This window comes from Branchiostoma floridae, chromosome 8 (assembly GCF_000003815.2).
Source record: "Branchiostoma floridae strain S238N-H82 chromosome 8, Bfl_VNyyK, whole genome shotgun sequence".
In the NCBI taxonomy this organism is placed as follows: domain Eukaryota; kingdom Metazoa; phylum Chordata; class Leptocardii; order Amphioxiformes; family Branchiostomatidae; genus Branchiostoma; species Branchiostoma floridae.
Genome location: NC_049986.1, coordinates 16533076 through 16553050, shown reverse-complemented (window position 1 = coordinate 16553050; position 19975 = coordinate 16533076). Strand labels below are relative to the sequence as shown.

Here is a 19975-nt window from a genome sequence, read left to right as displayed (position 1 = left end):
CCACTACCTCGTAACTCCAGCCGCAACTCCCTCGGCAAAAATTAACAAACCGTAAATGGTCAAATCTAGGCTATTTGGACTCCCTTCATCAGCCACTCGTATTGTTGCTTACTTACTTTCCTACGAGCAATGTATGGTTAAAACATCACAAAACCTCAGTGAGCATCGAAAGAGTAAGGGCTCATTATAAGATAGTCTCAATTTCTAAACCATGTCGGCCCGTACTAATAAAACTGCGCTATTCTTACTTTTACACCATCGAAATGCCACATGAAACTATACTTTACAACATGTTTTACTCTCAGGCAGCAATGCAGCAGATTCCAGGCCAGTAAACTGTATATGCTAACCGTATGGGAGTCTCGTTACCAGTTGCACTAATATCACGGTACTACCTTCCCGAATCATTTCCTGGGCCGTCGTAACAGTCAAAATGCAGCAGTTATTACCTACCGCTACTGCCGAGATTGAAGGTTACTTACCTGCGACAAGGCTAATAAACAGGAAGAGCTGGCATCTTACCTCGGCTTCAGGACGGAGCTGGCGTCTTGTGGGCCGCCTCTGACAGCGCCAAGCCCTCACACATCGATTAACAGTCCACCCGCGTAGCCTTCAACATCCACCGAGATCAAGGGCTCTCCGCTCGGAACTATTGGGGAGAGAAAGCAAATTCGATTCGATAATATCTCTCTTGAAGATTGGCCGCCTTGGAAGACCCCATAACACCAATCTTGGCGTAATCACTCGTAGTATAATACAAGGGAGAGGGACGGGTGTGTTAATCGGACTCTCCGGCCAGCGGGTCTTGATAGCGGCAGGAAGGGATGTGAGTGGCTTGGTACTGCCAAACTCGTGGGGGACCCATTCATTACCATCAAACACTGCCTGACAGACGGATCTCTTCCGACCCGCGCTATCAGATAGGGTCGAGTCACTACAGGCTATCCTGAAAGTAAGGACTCCTGAGAGGGGGATCTTCCGGATTCTTTGTGATGGTTGCACTTGCAACAAGACGTATCTCTCCAAAAACTTTTACTACATCATCTTGGATCGTATAAATATGTAAAATGCTGTTCAAAAGTTCGCCACGAATTGGAAGTTCATTATTCATCAATTCATTACTCATTGTCTATTCGCAATAAATCTTTCAGTTATTATGAAACAATTGTTGTGGATTATACCTAAAGATGAATTATGAAGTTCAACACCAGCTTCGTCATATGACAAATACAGATTACCATATGTTAGAGAAATGATTCATAAGTAGGATAGAGCCTTGGGTAGAAAACTGCTTATTCTCCCTGTCATGAAGACAAACTCGGTTGAGTTGGAGAGAAGGCAATGCAATCAAATAAGGTGAAAGAGGGAGTGGCCAGGGCAGTCACACTGGGTCACGTGAACTGGATTAAATAGTTCATCTAAGGATAGTTGTACTGAAGCCAGCCATTCACAAGAAAGAAAACTTGACCTGCAGCTGAGAGTTACTTTGGTTCGATTACGTTGCCAGTTACCATTGACAACAATAGCGTATGACATCCAGCGATTCCGGTGACGTCATTCGAGATGATCTTGATCTGATAGTCTGATCTGTATAAACCTCTAGATTACAAATGTTTCTACTTAGACAAGGCATCGGTCATAAGCTTAAACATTGAACCTTAGCCCATATTAGCCCTCAATCTTAAAGAAGACCCTGTATACATTACTTCTAAGGCTCCTGAGACCCCTCAATTTCTCTTTCTTTAAAAGTTAAAGAACTCATTTCGCCCACGTAATATCAGAACCGCAGGACACAGAGACTTCTGATGGAATGTCAGTTACAGATGAAATACGCCTGCGAGGGTCACAACGTGGAACGCCCAGATACATAATAGACATGCTTGTAGGGTTCCCTGTATCTTACATACGATTTGTTGTTTAAGAGAGGTTATTCAATTCTCTATAGCTTCTCAATTACTTAGCTACTATAGAAACCTATATTTTTTAACATACAATATTTCTCTGTTCCAACACGAGACATTTCAAGTTCCATGAATATTCTTTGCAAGTTCGTTAATGCAAAATACACTTAAGGTAAGGAATATTGTATTTCTGATCGAGAGTGGTGGTGATAAAATCTATATATACGAGAATTAAATGAGATGCAAAAAAACGTTCCCCCAAGGCCCTTGCAATTTTTCATGGGTGGGCAATACACACAGACCTGCCAATAGTGCACTTGTAACGCATTTCCGAGCCAGAGATAAAGGACATCATCAGCAAGAAGTATCCAAAATTGATACGTTCACCTTGATAACTGAGGGCGTTCTGGGTGGATTCGTTCTGTCAGCTTTTGATTATGGATTTTATGCCGTGTGTAAGGCACATTCAAAATCAACAGAAGATGAGTTATGATTTTACATACTTTATTTCTTTCCTACATCTACGTTGTTTGTATATGTGACTCCCGTTTTGGAGCTTACTTGATAGATGATATACGCTGATCATTTCCTTCGTTGGTTACAACTTTTTTTGTACAATAGTTGGGATTTTCTATGTTTCTTGGTTAGCTTTGACTGAATGAAAGTTTTGCAATGCATCGTAGTCTGACTTTAAAAAGACTTATGCCTTTCTTGACATCGCAACATTTCGAAGAAACACAGCAAATCTGTTACTTTCAAACTTCCAACAGCACGCCGTGACTCAACGGAAACTAAAGTACGAACGTCGATATCCCTGTACGTGCCACATCAAACACAGGCACGTAGTTCGGCCATAACGTGGAAGCAAGAACTCACTTCCCATCGCAATCAAACTACTTTATCTTGGTTCTGTTGTGCTCCGCCATTCATCACAAGTTTACCAACACGCGTGGCTGCAGATTCTCAACAATGAGCGAACGGCGGGAAGGGGCTATACGTCAAAACCATGGAGCTGCCGTGCACTTGTCACGGTGTACAAATGATATATGCCACGGTGACGCGTGACCACACCTCCGTTGCTTTGTAGTCTTTTTTCTGATGGAGTGAACGTTACGACTTCCCCAGATGATTCTAAGAAGTTATCTAGTACTATTTTTTTTCTTACACACTACTTGGAATTTTAAAAAATCCTGTTTGGGGCTACCTTTCTTAATATTTATCGGTTTACTCAACTAATGAGATAAGATATTTCAGGTAAACCAATTTTGAGCCGTTCTGTAGCTCTAACTTCTATCGTCGCCTTGGTGCCAAGAGCTTTATTCCCACACGGATATCTAACAAGTTTTCTTGGCACACCCGAAGCATCTTATGTGGTATTTTACTTGGCACATGTTCGACCTATAATATGGTAAGGTACACATCAAGAAGTTTGTACTATATTACTATACACAAAATCATCATGTCTGTGGAATTTCAAGAACCGAAACCATGTACATGTGTAACTCACTTAAACGTCATCGACTCTGTCATTATAAAGTCGCATATTGTGGTTGCACAGGATTTGTTTCTCAATCAAGGATCACAAGTGATCCATGGATCTTAGAAATGTCCAACCTCCTATATTCCCAAGCCATAGACCAAACTGCAAAGAAACGATGCACGCTTATATTTTCCAAATGACGCTTACGTAGACGCTTGAACAAACAATTCAAAAGAACTGATGGTATTTTCTGGCACGTTCCACGCGTACCTCACAGATGTGAGCGTCAATCATGAAAATTTTCCCAGCCTTATTCTAAACACCTGCAGAGAGGGGCTTTAGTATCTATTACACTATTCCCAAAGCATGAAATAGGCTTTATCAAACCGTTTACAAAAATCCGAGTCATCAATAATTTTGCGAGTTTCGTCAGGCTCGGAGGATTCGTCGCAGAGGCTCATGCCCAAATAATGTCCCTAAAACCCCATTTCTCCGTGCCCCCTCCATCGTGCCTTTTGACCCCCGCAGTCTTTAAACCCCGAATGTTTTTCCCCTGTCTCCCCAACCACCGATAAAGAAAATTATATTGGTTATACAAATAACCCCATAAAATTTATTCACAGCCTGAATGACCGCCATACGCCGTAATCACTATAGCTTCTCCAGATGCGCCCGAAATTACTTTTCTAATAACACGGCTGCGAATTAATCACATTTTATAAAACCTGTTGTTGGTAACCTAAGGTCGGAGCGGAGTCCCCGAATCATTACACCCGCGCTGCTGGGACTATGAGGAACGGCGGATTTACGATCGCAATAGAAAGTTTTGTACGGCGATTTTCCGCCGGGAGGATCTCACACTTTATAGGGAAATAAAGTAATGTCCCCGCGTGCTCTTTAAGCAGCGCTGGAGACACCACCATGAATGCAAAAAACATCCAATGCTTTGATTTATGATGCCGATATTACGTTCCATGGGACGGCCCGCTGATGCTGAAGAAAATGTTTCATCTGCTGCAACTGCGACGTTTTCCACATATTTGACCTTGACGAAAGGACGGGACTGTTATGGAGGTGTTAGCGCGACACAAAAGGCCAGTGTCGCCTCGATTCTCTGTCTCGCACGCCGCCAAAGAAACTGACTGACGATCCTTCAGAAATAGGCAGCGATGAGCTATCACACCTGTCAGTTTGTACGAGCCATCTGAGGTACGCAGCACACCTAAGCACCTGTATTTTATTGCCATATGTATGCAAACAATGCGGAGACTTAATCCTACAGCTATGCTTACGCACCTGGCACACGCCATAATAGCCCGCCCGTCATACACTGCGGCAGTGCAAGTTGAGCGTATCCAGGGTATATCGATAGATCTTTTATAGTCGGACATAGGAACATAACTCAGGCCGGGCAGGTATATAAGACCAGATGGTTAGATAAGACCTGGACAGGAATAGCGTGTGGAACCGAGTACATTGTACCAACAACTTAAAAACTGCAAAATACTGCAAAATACATTGATATTTTCATAAAACATTTCAAAAGAGCAATTGCTAGTGCCACTTTTGCCGCGTTTGCAAAGACTGCAATTTTTTATTGATGTAACCGAGTAAGGTGTACCAACAAATTTGCAAAATACATTGATATTTTCATAAAACATTTCAAAAGAGTAGTTGCCAGTGCCACTTTTGTCACGTTTGCAAAGACTGCAATTTTTGTTGATGTATAGATCTCACATCATATCTTCTTTTTTACGATGTATGCAAAAATGTCCCGAGCGCGTTCTTTGCACCAAACATTAAGTAATATGCAAATCATGTGGAAACTAGGAACAGGTTACATATGAAAGACCAATGAGAAAGCTGCAATATCCACAAAACCATAACGTCTGTGCATGATGCTATTGCAGTTCATAATTTAGTCACTGGAGCAAATCCCGTAGAGTGGAAGGCTTTACGTGTCATTAAGAAAGAAAATGATAATCATTTATTACACGATGCAGTCCCAAATGTAACTTTTTTTTTTAGGATTTCAGGGAATACAGACCACTTTTGATGCTACAGAAATAAATCCGAGCAATGCCTGGCCCGAATTTCTACAAAATTGGATCCTCATTAGTCAATATATATGTTGTCTAACAATCATCAATTCTTCGGGAACAAAAACGTTCACTTGTACACCCATGCCAATAGGGCGGCGAACTCGCAGCAACCAAGTGATTTGACAAAACGGTCAACGACGTTCATAGATTAAGAAATAATCTATTTACGCTTCTCATAATTTGTCATCTTTTCAGTGACACTTCTACATTTTGTAGGATTTTCCAATAACGAAGTCAGGGATTACACACAGAGACAATTTAGGTCAGCGCGATATCACCGTCTGGTGGAATGGGGTAATCTCCAAGCAGAGGTTAGGCTCTGGCTGTTTTGTAACGTTTTTTTAGTCCTTTTTATCGGCCTTTCTATTTTGTATTGGATCTTGCTGTGTCAAAACCTAACGTAATGTGCTGAAGTGATTAGGTTTATGGCGCTTTGAAAATTGCGACTACCGGCAGAGGTTAGGTTTAGACACAGCAAGATAAAATACAAAATAGAAAGCCCGATAAAAACAACTAAAAAAAGCCGAAGCCTAACCTCTGCTTGGAGATTAGGATGGGGTGCCTGATAACTGTGTGACTGTGTCAAGTGGAAGATTGACGAATCAAACTTGACTGGTAATGACAGAGTACACATTGCCCCGAAGGTAATCAACACCGAGCACATTCACAGGCAATCAGGGAGAATTAGAATACAATGACTTCCCACGGTGCCATTTGTCGTAAAATTTCATTAGTCTCTTTATCACCCGGGTCAACGAGTTAATGGCGCAGGGCATCTTTACCGGTCATCTATCAACTTCGCAGGTCAGAGTTTACTGCGGTCAAAGCCTGCAGTTCTAATTAACTAAACTCCCGTTTACCGCCATGTATTACTGTTTACGCTGATCCACTGGTGTCCATTAATTGTTGTGATTACCAATTGGAAGCTCCTCGTTGGCGAAATAAGTAACTACGGTGCGCCTGCTCATGGCCCTTATCAACGGGACGTTTGTTTGCTACCAATTACATGTTTTGTGCACTACCAATTATTTTCCACTTTTGGTCATGCACATGTGTCGAAATGTGTGATGCAAAAGTCATTTCTCACTAGCAATAGAGAAAGACATAAGTATTATCCTTATTCATGACTCTTCTTTAGATTTTTTAGACAGAAATAAAGTTAGTTTGCAAAGATCAACACACAACAGAATAAACACGGGACGCCGTGACAAGATACCTGAGAGCGTTGTGCATGGCGTACATCATATGGATGAAGGTAACTACACCGGAGCAATTTTGCTTCTCCTTTGATCTAGTTCTTTAACGATGAACAACCGTCTATAGATCGTTTTCTCTGAGAGGCAAATATACCAATACATATTCATCCGTCGTGCGTGTTTGCAAGAAAATGACCCTAGTGGACCAATGTTTCACTTTCTGTGTGAAATGGCGCATACGTTTTTCACTCGGAGATGACGCCCTTGGGCATAAGGAAATGTCTCCTCGGAGAGCCGGACATGCCATTTGGCTGCCAATTTCCATGAAGTCGATTAAGCCATCGGTCATTAAGGCAAAAAAAGGCTATGCTGGCCTGCAACTCAAACGAGCTTAGAACACATCTGAACAGTAAAATTCACGCGAAGATTTGTTGCCTGGCGGTTAATTACAAAGGAGTAAAACTAGTTCAGCAGGTGAGATTACATCGACGATGGCACCATTGTGTCGTAGTAACGACTCACCATGGAAAAAACAAAGCGTTGATAATCTAAACCATCTACTGCACAGCAACGAAGCGGCATTTGGGGCGTTGTGAAGAGTTGGTTGCCATTAGTTTCTTTCTTTTTTTTAATTCATACCAGGCAGGTCAAGGAATATTATCTACGCTACAAAGGACAATGAGTAATTCAAATTGAGCTAACCGATCTTGGCTTGGCTTCCCTTCCGCCACAGAACAATTTTACAAGTGCTCCGCCTACTCACTAGAACATGCATTGAACTTGGAGTCTTGTTGGTAGCATCAACTAGACTTCCACCGCGGCATCGGCCAATTGCCATCTAAACCCAAACAATGATTCTTAAGATCTCTGTATGGTTTCCTTTTCACACACAATGAACGCTTGGTTCCATATTCCGTATACACCACAAGAACACTGCTTACGATGAAGAAGATAGATGAAGGAAGCTTAAATTCATGCACATTTATTGAGAATGAATCCTGTAAGATAAGCCATTAAGAATAGATTAGAGTTCTGATCCTTCTGACATGATAAATTTTGCGTTTGTATAGAATCGTAAACGTGGGCATGTTTTAATGATTTTCACTGTAGTGTTGCCGTTCGTGATGCTTGCAAATCTTGCTTTTTATTCATTTATTTATTTACTATAGCTCCACATAATAAATTGGACAACGCTGAAATCTTTGCATGGACAGGGAGAATATCAGAACTTACTGTGTTGATTACAAACTAAAGATTAACACAGGATACGACACAGCACTATCTAATACAAACAGGCTGATGTAATCCGTTTTGTGATGGAGAACTTGCCTGAGGCTGATATTATGCCTGCAGAGGGAGAACCAACGCCAACGTTTCACAGTACACTAATTTCTCTTTACAGCTTTGTAGCAATCAAGGCAAACGCTTCAGAGATTTCTTGTATTCACTTGAGTAATCTCTGCCAGGTTTGATAAGGATAGCTTCATCGCCTTCACAAGAACAGAGTCATGCTTTTTGTCAGTCAAGTGTGCAATAGCTGTTTGATAATTCCTGGGAAAGGCGAAACACAACACTTCGGGGGAATAAAGTTATTGCAGGAATGAAATGTATCTGACATCAACGAAAGCTGATGGATACTCGCGCACAGTGATTGCAGCAAGGGTGCGGGTCGTGTACAATAAAATAATCTTTGGACACGTGTCGATGTTGTTTCACTTTTTTTTATTGGTACACATATAAGACGAGACACAGTGGTAAATGCACTCTAGCAAAGCTAATATTAACATTACCACTAGGACATTTGAAAATGAAATAAACAAAGAACAGAACAATGTGAGATCAAATTAAATAGTAGTACAGCAGTGGGGTGACGGATCCAACAAATAAATATATATATACATACAAGATTTTAAAGGAAAATATTTAATCAGTTTGAAAACGGTTGGTCTGGAGTATGTATGTCTGTGTAAGCTGCATAATATGGGTATTTGTTTCTGTTGGTAAAGTGGGTGAACCCCTGAGTAAAAGTTGAGTTAAGACTGGGTCAGACGTAGTTTTCAAATCAAGGGTTAAAAGGTCTTGAAGATTGCAGAGAAGGGTTTTTCTAAGTTGGTTGTAGTTAGGGCAGTACAATAAATAGTGGACAACGCTTTCACATCGGGAGCCACAGCTACAAGAAGGACTATCGACTAAATTACGCGTGGATAAGCTAAAGTTCAAACTACAGGTCCCTATGCGGAGGCGTGTGAGTAAAACGCAGGCGTACCTGGGGCCATGACTAAAATGTGTGATAGGGGAAGGGCGAACTAATTTTATTAAGTAATTTTTGAATGTTGAAGGATTAAATGACCGTACAGCTATATCAAGACCATTCCAGTGATATGTAGAATACGGAATAAAGGACCTTTGGTTTCACTTTCAAAGTGTGAATAATAGAAAACATAAGTATCCTGTTGAAATAAGTGAATTTTTATTATGTTGCTACATATATAAGAAGTTAAGATACTTCTTGTTGATTTGGTGATAGCATTGGAACCAAGTTGTATGCAGACTTTCTTAAAGTGCGCTCCCACCGCACTTGTGTCAAGCTTGCGTCACTGCGGGTTTCATTCACTGCGTCACTGTTTTGTTATTTTCTCCGAATTTAGACATTGCTTAATACGTAAAAGTATGACTAAGAAAACAACAAAATACACAAAAAGAAAGAAATTCGTTCTTCATCTCTTAAAATTCATTGAGTATCTTTCGAAGCCCGCAGTGACGCAAGCTTGACACAAGTACGATGGGAGCGCACCTTTACTGATGTTCTGTATGCTGTCCAGCAATTTATTGATGAAGGACACGTTACACAACTTGTGTGCGTTACCATATAGACTTTCTTACTGATGCTCTGTCTGCTATCCAGCAATACATTCACGAGGGACAAGTTACACATTAGGATGCAACTGCATTGTCAAGTTAATCAATATTCATCTCTCATTAAAGACTCTACGCGACTGATGAGGAGTAAAAGTTCAAGCCAAAGAAAAAGATTCCTGGTTGCAACTTGTTCAATGTGGATCAGTTGGCTGTGTGGTAGAAGAACCATTTATCACAGGATCTTTGCTTGTGTTGGACAGGGAAGTGCCGGAAGTAGACATCAAACTCGGTTTCCCTTTCGCTTCAAGAGTTACGGCTACATGATGATTGCCATCTCTAGCTTCAGGCTATCAATTTGGTGGCGAGCTAATAACGTTTGTCGTGCAGGAATGGTGAAAGTAATGACTGACCTAAGGGAGAGAAGGGGATTTATCTCAAAGCCCACACGCTATGTTCCTGACCTGTTCGCGCCAAGTTGTTTTTCATAGGTGACGCCGGGTCAAAGCGAAATTACCATCGTATGCTTCTGGTAAAACATTCTGTTCGAAAAATCGTTATAAACTTTTACCAGAGAAACAACCATTTTCGCTCTTTCTACGAGACAGCGAAAAATAAAGCTATTTCCGTTCACTCCTTGCATCATCGTTCGCTAACCTCCAAAAAGTTCATTGCCTCGCCGGTGCATCTGAAGGACATTAATCAACCACACAAGGTGTATCCAGAGCTTTCTAGGCCGGAAGGGACTGATCTGACACTCGCTGACAAAATCGTTAATATGGTCGCCAGTACGACGGATCCGAGGCACCTGTCTGCAGTTTTTGATGAACCGCCCATAGCGACAGATCAGCAGCAAAGCCGAGACCATTCCAGGTATCCTTATTAGATGTCAGCAGTAAGACCAACAATATGAGAAACATACATCTGATATAGGACCGGAAGCAACAAATAAGAGCTTCATAACAGTATAAGGACTGGTTACTTTGAACGCCAAAGTCACAATATCGTTGATTATGTACTACATTATCTATTTACTCCATGATCCATTCAACTCAAATTCTCTCTCCAGTCAACTCGTCATAAACTTACGTCAATGATAAAAATGCCTTATAATGACCCACTTAACAGAACACTCCAAAAATGATACTTTTTTTACCTTATCTCACTTAAGATATATTCATCGTTCTTTGGTGTTCATCGTCCCGGACGGACGCCCCTCTGCCTGATTGCGAGTAGCAGGCCTCGGAAAAAAGTTTTCATGTTTCCGTGTACCTGATCACTCAATATTCCAACAAGGGTCATAAGATCTAACATCTACATGTATGTAAGTAATGAGAATGTTGTCGAATCTTTTTCCAATGCCCCCCTCATTTCTGTCGAAATAGCAAATTGTTCTTTGAATGTATAAAATATATCTGCATGATTAGAATATGATGTTAAAAATTCGTGTCCGTATGCATTTCGGCTTAATTTACATTGTTGAAAAGTATTTCTTTGATCACTTCGGCTGTAATCTTTAAATAAAGAAACACAGACTATATTTTCCCTTGGTCTAAGGGTAAAAGTCTGCCTCCGTCTCCTGTGCTCAAGATGGTGGCCAAGATGTCCGAGGCGCGACCCTAGTTTAGCAGGAGGCGCTCCGGGCACGCTTGGACCAAAGATAAATGGAAAGGTAACTCGAAGCCTGGGCTGATGTAAGACTTCTCACTTAGAGTATGGCGCCTATGGAAATCAGGCGGCGGCCCTAAGAGCACAGCGGTCCGTCAGTAGTCCGATAGGGACGCATTAGTCTCCAGCACTGGGGATTTGGTGATGGAGGGAGGCCAACAAGTTTGACCATCAGGGTCGTCCACCCTGCAGACGTCTTGTCAGCGCCTCGCCACTGATACTCTTTATCTGCTCATGACAACATTTACATCTTGGAGCATGGTTTGTCGCTTTCGCTGTATCGTGGAAGGCTACAATTCTCTTCAAAACAGTGTCCAAAGAAAGTTATTACTACACGTTAGGAAATCCCAAGAAAAGGTTGCCTTCTTGATATACAGTTTGGCTGGTCCGGACCTAGCAAGTGTTGCCGTCTGCAATACGAAAACTTTCTGATCTTTTCTGATTACTTTCCACGCGACCTGCTACTTTCCATAGCAATAGGTAGCACAACTGATAACTGGTTCCCGTTCCAATGTTACTGGGATGCGCTTCAGTGTAATATCGTAAAGCATGGAGAATCCTCACCTAATCTGGGCCCTCTGGTTATGGTATCTTATAGCGGCGTTACTATCCAAACATCAGATTCACATAATACTGCGCAGACAAGAGCTTAGCTGTACTTTATGCGGGGGATACAATCACAGAAGATACACGACTGTACAAGTGTTTGGTTCACTTACATAGCTGCAAAGGTTTGGAGAGGCTGGGGAGGTAAATCGTGGTAATAGAACGCTCTCAGCAGGGATATTGGAATTCAGTAATAAACTGACTGACAAACTGCAATGCAGAGGGAGAGCCTACGGTCTAAAATCACAAGTTACGCTACACAACGCTACATCAATGAATATGCAACAGTGCTTTGAATGATATTTTAATGCCTATGCCAACAAATCATCCCCTAAGCGTTTACTACTTGAAATATTTTATGCTTTATATAAGGCACATCTGGTTCACGAACCAACGTTTGCATGATAGTTAGCAAATACACTCTAGCAAATCTTTTGAAAGAAAGGTTTCAAACAACGTACTTCAAAATGTTATCATATCATCATTTTTCTATCATTTCCAATACATGATCCAGAATGTACGCAGCTGTCTCAAAAACGAGAAAAAGCTAAACTTGTACATGTAATGTAATGAGATACCACATTCTTCTATCACTGTATGTAATTATCTTTCTGCTTTGTCAACATGACCTGTTTACCTAGCTTGTAAGAGATCAATCGTAAAAGTATGTAACTTTAGGTTAGCTGGGTTTCAATAAGCTGGTCACACCGATCTGCCGCAGTAGATGCAAAACCCCATTTTTCTCTCTGAGTAGGGTTTTCAACAAGTATACATTGTAGTTAACCTCACAACGTTCGTTACGTAAGTGTAACTTTTGTCAGTAATTGTAAGTAAGTACCAACAAAGTTCAGACTCAACCATTCTACAAATTGGTGTGTTGAATAACGATTTCAAAGATTTTAGGCAAGCCTATTCTTCTTTCATTTTCAGCTGCTCCTCGCTATTAAAACAAGAAACGACTTAAGCTTCTGATACAATATCCACCTACGGTTTCAACACTGTCTCACGTCTCCGTTCTCTTGGGATGCCATCAATGATTCTTTTCCATACCATAATAAAAGGTGTCTTAAAGCATTATCACTAAATCCGTTGTGAGATAAACAAAACGCGTTATTTCCCTAAGGTGAGACATCGGCGCAACAATTGGTGTATTTTAGGGATGATAAATGATTTCCAGGAAACTCACCACCATTTCTGAGTAGCCAACAGCTGTTAAACGTCTTCAGATTTGCTTTTTGGGCAATAATCCATTTTATTGATTAAGATGTGTGCCAAGAACGTAGTATAAATATCTGCATAAAATGTGAATTCCCACCGTAACGCAATTACCACAGAAATGTTGGGACATATGCCAAAGTCTGGAACAAGAGGTTTTGAAATGGTTGCAATAAAAACGGCTAACTAAAGTCAACACAATATTTTACAATTGATAAGTAAAATGACGTCAAAACGGTTAAAAACAAATAACATATTTTGGAAACAGTTATAAAAGCTTTAGATACAAAACAAGAACAGTACAGTTGAATTTAAGGCTAGGTAATGTAGCACATTTTAGGAACATCTGGTCCATAAAAACGAAGTTTACATACGACTTATCCAATAAACTCTAGTTACGTACTGTGTGTCAATCGGTATCTTGGCCTGGTTTGAACAAAATAATTGCCATCTGTAAAGCATAAATCTGTACTGCAGTTGGCATGGTTACGTTCCCTAGTTGGGTACAAGCCTTTTCACGGTACCTTTGGGCAGGGACAGGCTCTGTGTCAAAAGTTCGTCAGCTACTGATTAGGTACCGTATTTTTATGCCCAAGGCTGTAGTTTCACTTGCATACCGTTCCACGATCAAAGTACGTTCACTGAGTGACTAAATGTTTGGCAGATCGCTCAACGAATTTCATCACTAGAGAATCTGTAGTTTTCTTTTGTTTTCTTTTGAATCATACTTCTACATCTTGCACCATATTTTGATGATGAAATGAAGGGCTACAAACAAGCAATTGTAGTCGCTGTGGGGTAAATAGACGATTGCTGTCTACTAGAAAGGTGCCTTTGACGGTGACGGTGTCATGTCATTATGGCTCTGCTATGCCCCTAGCCTTAACTATGATATCCAAGGGCCAATCAGGAAGTATGAAAATGATCACACTTTATCTTTGCCGACGAACAGCCTTTAGCCACCTTACACACATCACGCGAACGTCGACACTAGAGGCCGAAGGTCATGTTTGGCAATCGATGGTAATTTGCGAGTGCTGGGTCATGCCTCATGACAATCACGGACAGCGAATAATGCAGCTTTAGCAGCGCTCCGTGCGCCTCATTCATCTTCACGTGTAAACGACACGTCGTCATTTGTCTTTTCTCGCATTTCTCTGAGCTATCGGCTTCTGCTAGTGTTGGCTTTGCAATAAACGCATCGATTACCGATTAATCGACCACCAGTCATCAAGGAGGTTGAAGAAAGAAGTATTGCACTATAAGGTCCAATTGCTATCAAAATGCTCGCAAATAACCGTATAAATGATGTCATAAATGTCAGTTCCAGATAGAATTTCTCATACGTCATTGGCTCATTATTGGTATTATGCATATCAATGTGTCTAGCTACAGAAGAAACCCTGTGGGGTGAATTTGTTATGTTGAAGAAAGTAAAACTGCAATAAACAATCTTATCATAAAACACAGTTAATCGTTTGTCACCGCGTCCGACTGTTTTCTTTTTAAGAATTGTTAAACTCTGCGGAACAAAAACCAAGATAATATTAATATTATATTCATGGAACTAAAATATCCCCATCTAAGAACGAACCTATCCCACTTACAAAACAAGTGGTTAATTGTCTTTTCTTTTCCTTTTCTTTGCAAACTCTAATAGCAAAGCAATTTAAGTATAAGCCTTGCAACTTAACATCTCCGATGAAATGCTGAACTGACTTGCATACAGTTTGTGTCTATTGATCTTGGAAATTTTCTTATCTTAAATACTTTTCTTGAGTAAAGCCAGCAAAGAACTCAAACTACGTGAAATTAACAATTTCATTCATCAACATCGCATAACGTCATTTCAATTCTTTGTAACCGTTACAATAACTATAGTACATGAGTGTAACATAGGAGGTAATGACACGCTTTCGATAGTACACTTGTACAATAGTGTCAGTGTTAACTTTGGATGTAATGACCCCTTGGATCACGGCCCTGTGCGTGACACCCAAGAATGAGAAGAAATCAATGAATAAGGAAAGTGATATTGACTCTTCATAGTATGAATTATACAGATGCTGTTCCTTTCCTTCATTACAAGATTCGATAATCAATTGAGTACAAAACTGTCGCAGCAGGAGGAGACAGTGAAAGTAGATAAAGCAAGTCGGGATAGATAATTGTGACTGTGGGGTTAGTGTGTCTGTATCGTTTCGCTACACCAATATGTATCTGACAAACAATCGTTAGTAAAGATAGGCATCAGGTTACAGAGAAAAGGCGGTTTTAATGAAATTCTTTTTGGTAATATTCTTAGCGACTGGAGCTTATTAGGTATTGTTTTATTGTAAAAAGGGACAGTATACAAAAAGGGACAGTATACAAGAACCCAAAGACCTTAATGAAAGTTACAATGTGTTATTTCAGCAGATCTAGTTACGGCTTTGGAGAGGACTACATTTCGTTTAAACTTCTTAAAGTGTTAAAAGAGACATTAATATTCTGACCATATCCCCTCTCTCTCCTTATCCACTAGTACGGTGCTCTCGCTGCGTTCTCTCTGAGACCTAAACTTTTCAGATTGCTCAACGAATTCTATTTTTTTTAATAACTTTTTTACATTTCGTATGTCTTCTCGTCTTTTGAGTCACATTTTGACATTTCGTATGATAAACCCAGAATGAAATCGTAGGTCAGACACACACATACATCCGCTTTAGGTCGCAGTGAGAGCGCATTGTGACCACCGTCTAGTGGAAAGGGGACTAACCCAGTATTCCTCATACCCCCTTTCCACTAGGACGGCGCTCTCGCCGGGCTCTCTCTGCGACATCAAATTTGACATATCGCTCAATGAATTGTATAGAAAAGAAACGATTTTTTTTCACTTTGTGTTTTGTTGTCTTTTCAGTCATACTTTTACGTTTTGTATAATATACCCAGTGTGAAATCGAAGGCTACACATATCCTATTTAGGTCGCAGTGAGAGCGCAGCGCGATCGCCGTCTTGTGAAAAGGGGGCCTAACTATTTCCACAGAGCGAATCACGTATGCAGTAATACCCCCACCATCAGTGTCCTCATCAATGATGAGCTTAACGAGCTTATGTTACGAGCCGAGATCCAGTTATCCTAGCTGGAGGAGCTACTCCTGAGATTGCGGCGGGTGATCGACCGACGCAGTAGCCAAGTCAGAACCCAAATTAATCACACGCTTTCTCGGCCTTCGTGTCACGACCCCCAGCTGAATTATTGAGAAGCTCAGTAAATTGGAGACTGAAACAGTCATGAATCAAACCTAGCTTGCATCAATACGCAATATCCATCTCAGACAGTGGAGAATGTACATCACAATCCTCAACAGTTTGCTGTCTCAGCGGCGCATCAAGGCGTATGGATTTAATTCTATTGGGAATTTGTGAACGGTCATTTGTCAAAACTTGGGCACAGTGTTCACCACTTGTATACGGATTTAGGTGTCAAAATCTATTTAGACGTTTGCCTCGTGTGGAGTTTAAACTGTAGGACTAGACCATCGTTCATGTAAATGTAAATTACATTACTTTATGATGAGGGAACATCAAGCCCATGAACTGTGTGAGCTCTAACTGGTGTACGGGGTTTGTATTATTACCGTTTTTTAAAACTATTCAATGGCGCTGAAACATAATTGATGACTACATGTATTATATGTCCGGTATCAGAACTTTAGAAATATCTTGTGATGTAGGATGATAATTAAATCATCTTACATTATTAGATAATTAAGGTATAAGTGCAACATCGAGACGATTCTACTGGTAGCAAGTGGCAAACAAGACATTAATAGATATAAACTGCCCTACAATGCGTGCAGAACAATGCCACACATTTGTGCCAGTTGAAGCCCGTGAATACCAGACTGTTAATGAACACAATGCCAACTTTCAGGAGAATTGTCTTCAAACACGAACCTGTATGTCTTAGTAGTGAACCTAACAAGTAGTTAACAAACAACAGGACCACAAAAGTAGCTTTTTCGATTTCTTTCAGATTAGACAAATAAAGTACAAATTCCTTAAAAGGCGTTTAGTTACAGCAGTATGGAACCAAGTACCAATAGCATTGCCGGCCGCTCATTAAGGTCCCTCACAAGCGGACTCTGTCAACTGGCCTCTAAATTGAATTGAAATGATCTCGACTAGCTGCGCAAGTGATTAATTTTAACAATTAAGTACCAGGACTGCTTTTTACTGAAATAAAGCTAAAGAAATGTATACTTTATATCACGGTAATAGTTTGTACATATGTGACGATCGTATGTACTGTGTGTATACAGTTATTTGCAAGAATTCTTTGTGGAGACGTCCATGAAGATTGCTGTTGTACCCTTTGACACGCCACTAATGGACTTTTGTAATTGAATCTCTAACGTACAGTGCTATATTCATGTCAAGTTTAAACTATTCTTTAAGCTATAATGCTGTTTGCTCTGACATGATACAATGTCTTACAGCGAAGGGCTACCGGAAACAAAGCTTGCATGCAACCAGACCGAATTACTTTTGCATGAAGTTATAAGGCGTCTATATTCAACTATGCTCACTGATTGACAACGAAGTAGATTACCCTTATCATTAATCGATGAAAATGGGGAGCGCATTGCGCGCGAGAATAAGCCCAAACTCTTCACGTATGCTTCTAAGTGATAGATTCTCCGTGCTATCGATTCCAGCGGCGTCAGAATTGAGATTTATCAAGTAGATTTGTTGGCCTCTTGTTCCTCTCAGATTCGTTTTCATACTATTATTGCAGCGCGTAAGTTGAATAGATGGAACCTAATGGGTATTTGGGTTATGAAAGCAGCAAAGAGATTTCTGCAATGGATGGATAAGTCGTTGTAATAGCTGTTTTACGAGCTCAATATGAGCGGATTTCGCGTGGAAAATGCCTGGCGCTAAATCAGATTTGCTTGTGCTTTGTCTTCATCAGACAGCGGCAGCATATGTATGATAATCAGGCATTGAAGGTGCTTTGGCTCGTGATGATAATTTGAAGCTTTTTAAATGACTTTTTAAAAATGTTTAAATGACTACCATTCCACTAAGAAAGAGATAAATACGTATCATTGTCTTAACTATATCCAAACATTTAAGTCATACCAAACGTCCAATCATATGTAAATTTACTGAAGTAAGCTTGGCTAAAAGCTTATTTGGAAACAGAAAAGCTCCAAGCAAACATCTTCCAAGACGTGACATGACAGAATATTGCTAAGGCATATCAGATCGTCAGGGGGCGCATTATGTACCATGTCCATGAGTGCGTTGTGAAGTTTTTGCCTGCATTTGTGACTTTTAAAAGCCCCTCTTCTGCACAGCCAACCACTGGTTCCCTCCCACTCCCAGCCTTACATTGGGGCAAAGGTTGACTGTGGCTACCTGGTGGGTCGGCTGCACAGGCAGAAATATTCAAATCGTTCAAAACATTCGGGAGTTGACAATGTCTGGAATGGATTAGAAAAATGAATGGTGCTGGTTGGGAGAGATAGGTGATTGAGACTAGTTACGAAAGCATTTCAGGCCCGGGTTGATCATGAACTGGTTGTGGAAAGGTTGCAAAATAGCTAGAACACGATTGCCGTGAAAGTTAGGCGTGGCATATACTTGTCCGACTACTCCCAAACTACCGCCAACCTGGGCTAGTGGTCCTGCATGTGTAAGATCGGCTTTAGAAACTGTTTGAACGTATTTTTTGTTTTAGCTAGCTATCTTCTAGTGATCACACATGCGTTCAAGGAAGGAATTGTGCTGTTAACTGCGTTTTCTCAAGTCTGAAACTTTTCCATCCCTCACGCACTGAAAGTCTGTAAGGCTGCAGAGGCGTGGAGTTTATAATACCTAATCAGCACAACCAACAACTTTTAAATTTTTGCATCCGTGATTTAACTGAGCAAAGGAACCGGGTTGACATGCGAAGATCTTTTACAGACATTTGATAGTCATTACTTTAAATGTTGAAGATGTACGTGTTTCGAGGTTACGAGTAGATCCTGAGTTCGATTGTCCCCTTTCAGAGATACTGGACTCCTCCAGTAGGTGTCGTATGTCAGGCTATCGTTAGCACACCTAACCCTTTCCCCCTTAACACCGTCCCCTTTAGTGCAAAATGGACATCAAACTATTACGGGTGAGGTAGTCTTGCAGCGATAAATCTAGGAAAATCAATGCCAATAAAAAGCCCACGTCAGAGTGGCTGAAAAGCGCCGTTAACCTTGAGGGTCGTTTCTTTAACCCTCGCGAACCTGCCCGATTAGGTCCTCTGGTGCATATCATTTGGAGGGTCGTAATGTTGCGGCGTCTCTTTGGAAAAGCTCTTTTGGGTGGTCGTCAATCAACCATCAAAGTCTTCCAGCCAGGTGATAGCCTGGCGATACATAACAAAAGCTTATCATGGTCACCGTGAACTCAGATAGTTTGTACTGGGCAGAGTTTATATCTGCTCAGTCACTTTTACACATCGAGCTGTGCAGACAGGGACGAAATATAGTGGACTAAATTCACCATGTTTGCATATATGTACAGAGAGGGTAGAATTTAAATGTTTTATCTGAATCATCGACTACGGGACGACGTTTAATCGCAAATTCCCTCAAATTTTAAGGAATGGCATCACGAAAAATAAACGATTGTTTTTTTTTGTTTAGGTACTCATTTTAACATGATATATAGAGTGATGATATTTGTGTTTTTCCCAAGGGGACAACATCGGGGCCTGTGAGAGATCTGACCGCAGTACCTACAGCTTCTGGGTCAACAACGCTAACGACAAAGTCATCGTGTCACTGTCACGTCAAGTCCTTCATGCCTTCAATGTCAAGGTAACGTTCCTGTCGTTTAAATCCTGAAGGAATGAAATACTCGGAGAAATGTCACATTAACCACATCCATCATGTAAAACGTCAATGTCTGTCTGACTTAGTAAT

At 40.8% G+C, this 19975-nt stretch overlaps 1 protein-coding gene across 2 annotated transcripts in view; it reads right to left on the bottom strand.

Annotated features, from left to right (window-relative positions):
* Nucleotides 1–19975, bottom strand: part of LOC118421422 (netrin-G1-like) — a 91166-nt gene that overhangs the window by 55158 nt on the left and 16033 nt on the right. For both annotated transcript variants that reach the window (XM_035828699.1, XM_035828698.1), the window contains exon 2: nt 523–649. The gene's annotated coding sequence lies outside the window, so the exon portion shown is untranslated. The remainder of the gene's footprint in view (nt 1–522; nt 650–19975) is intronic.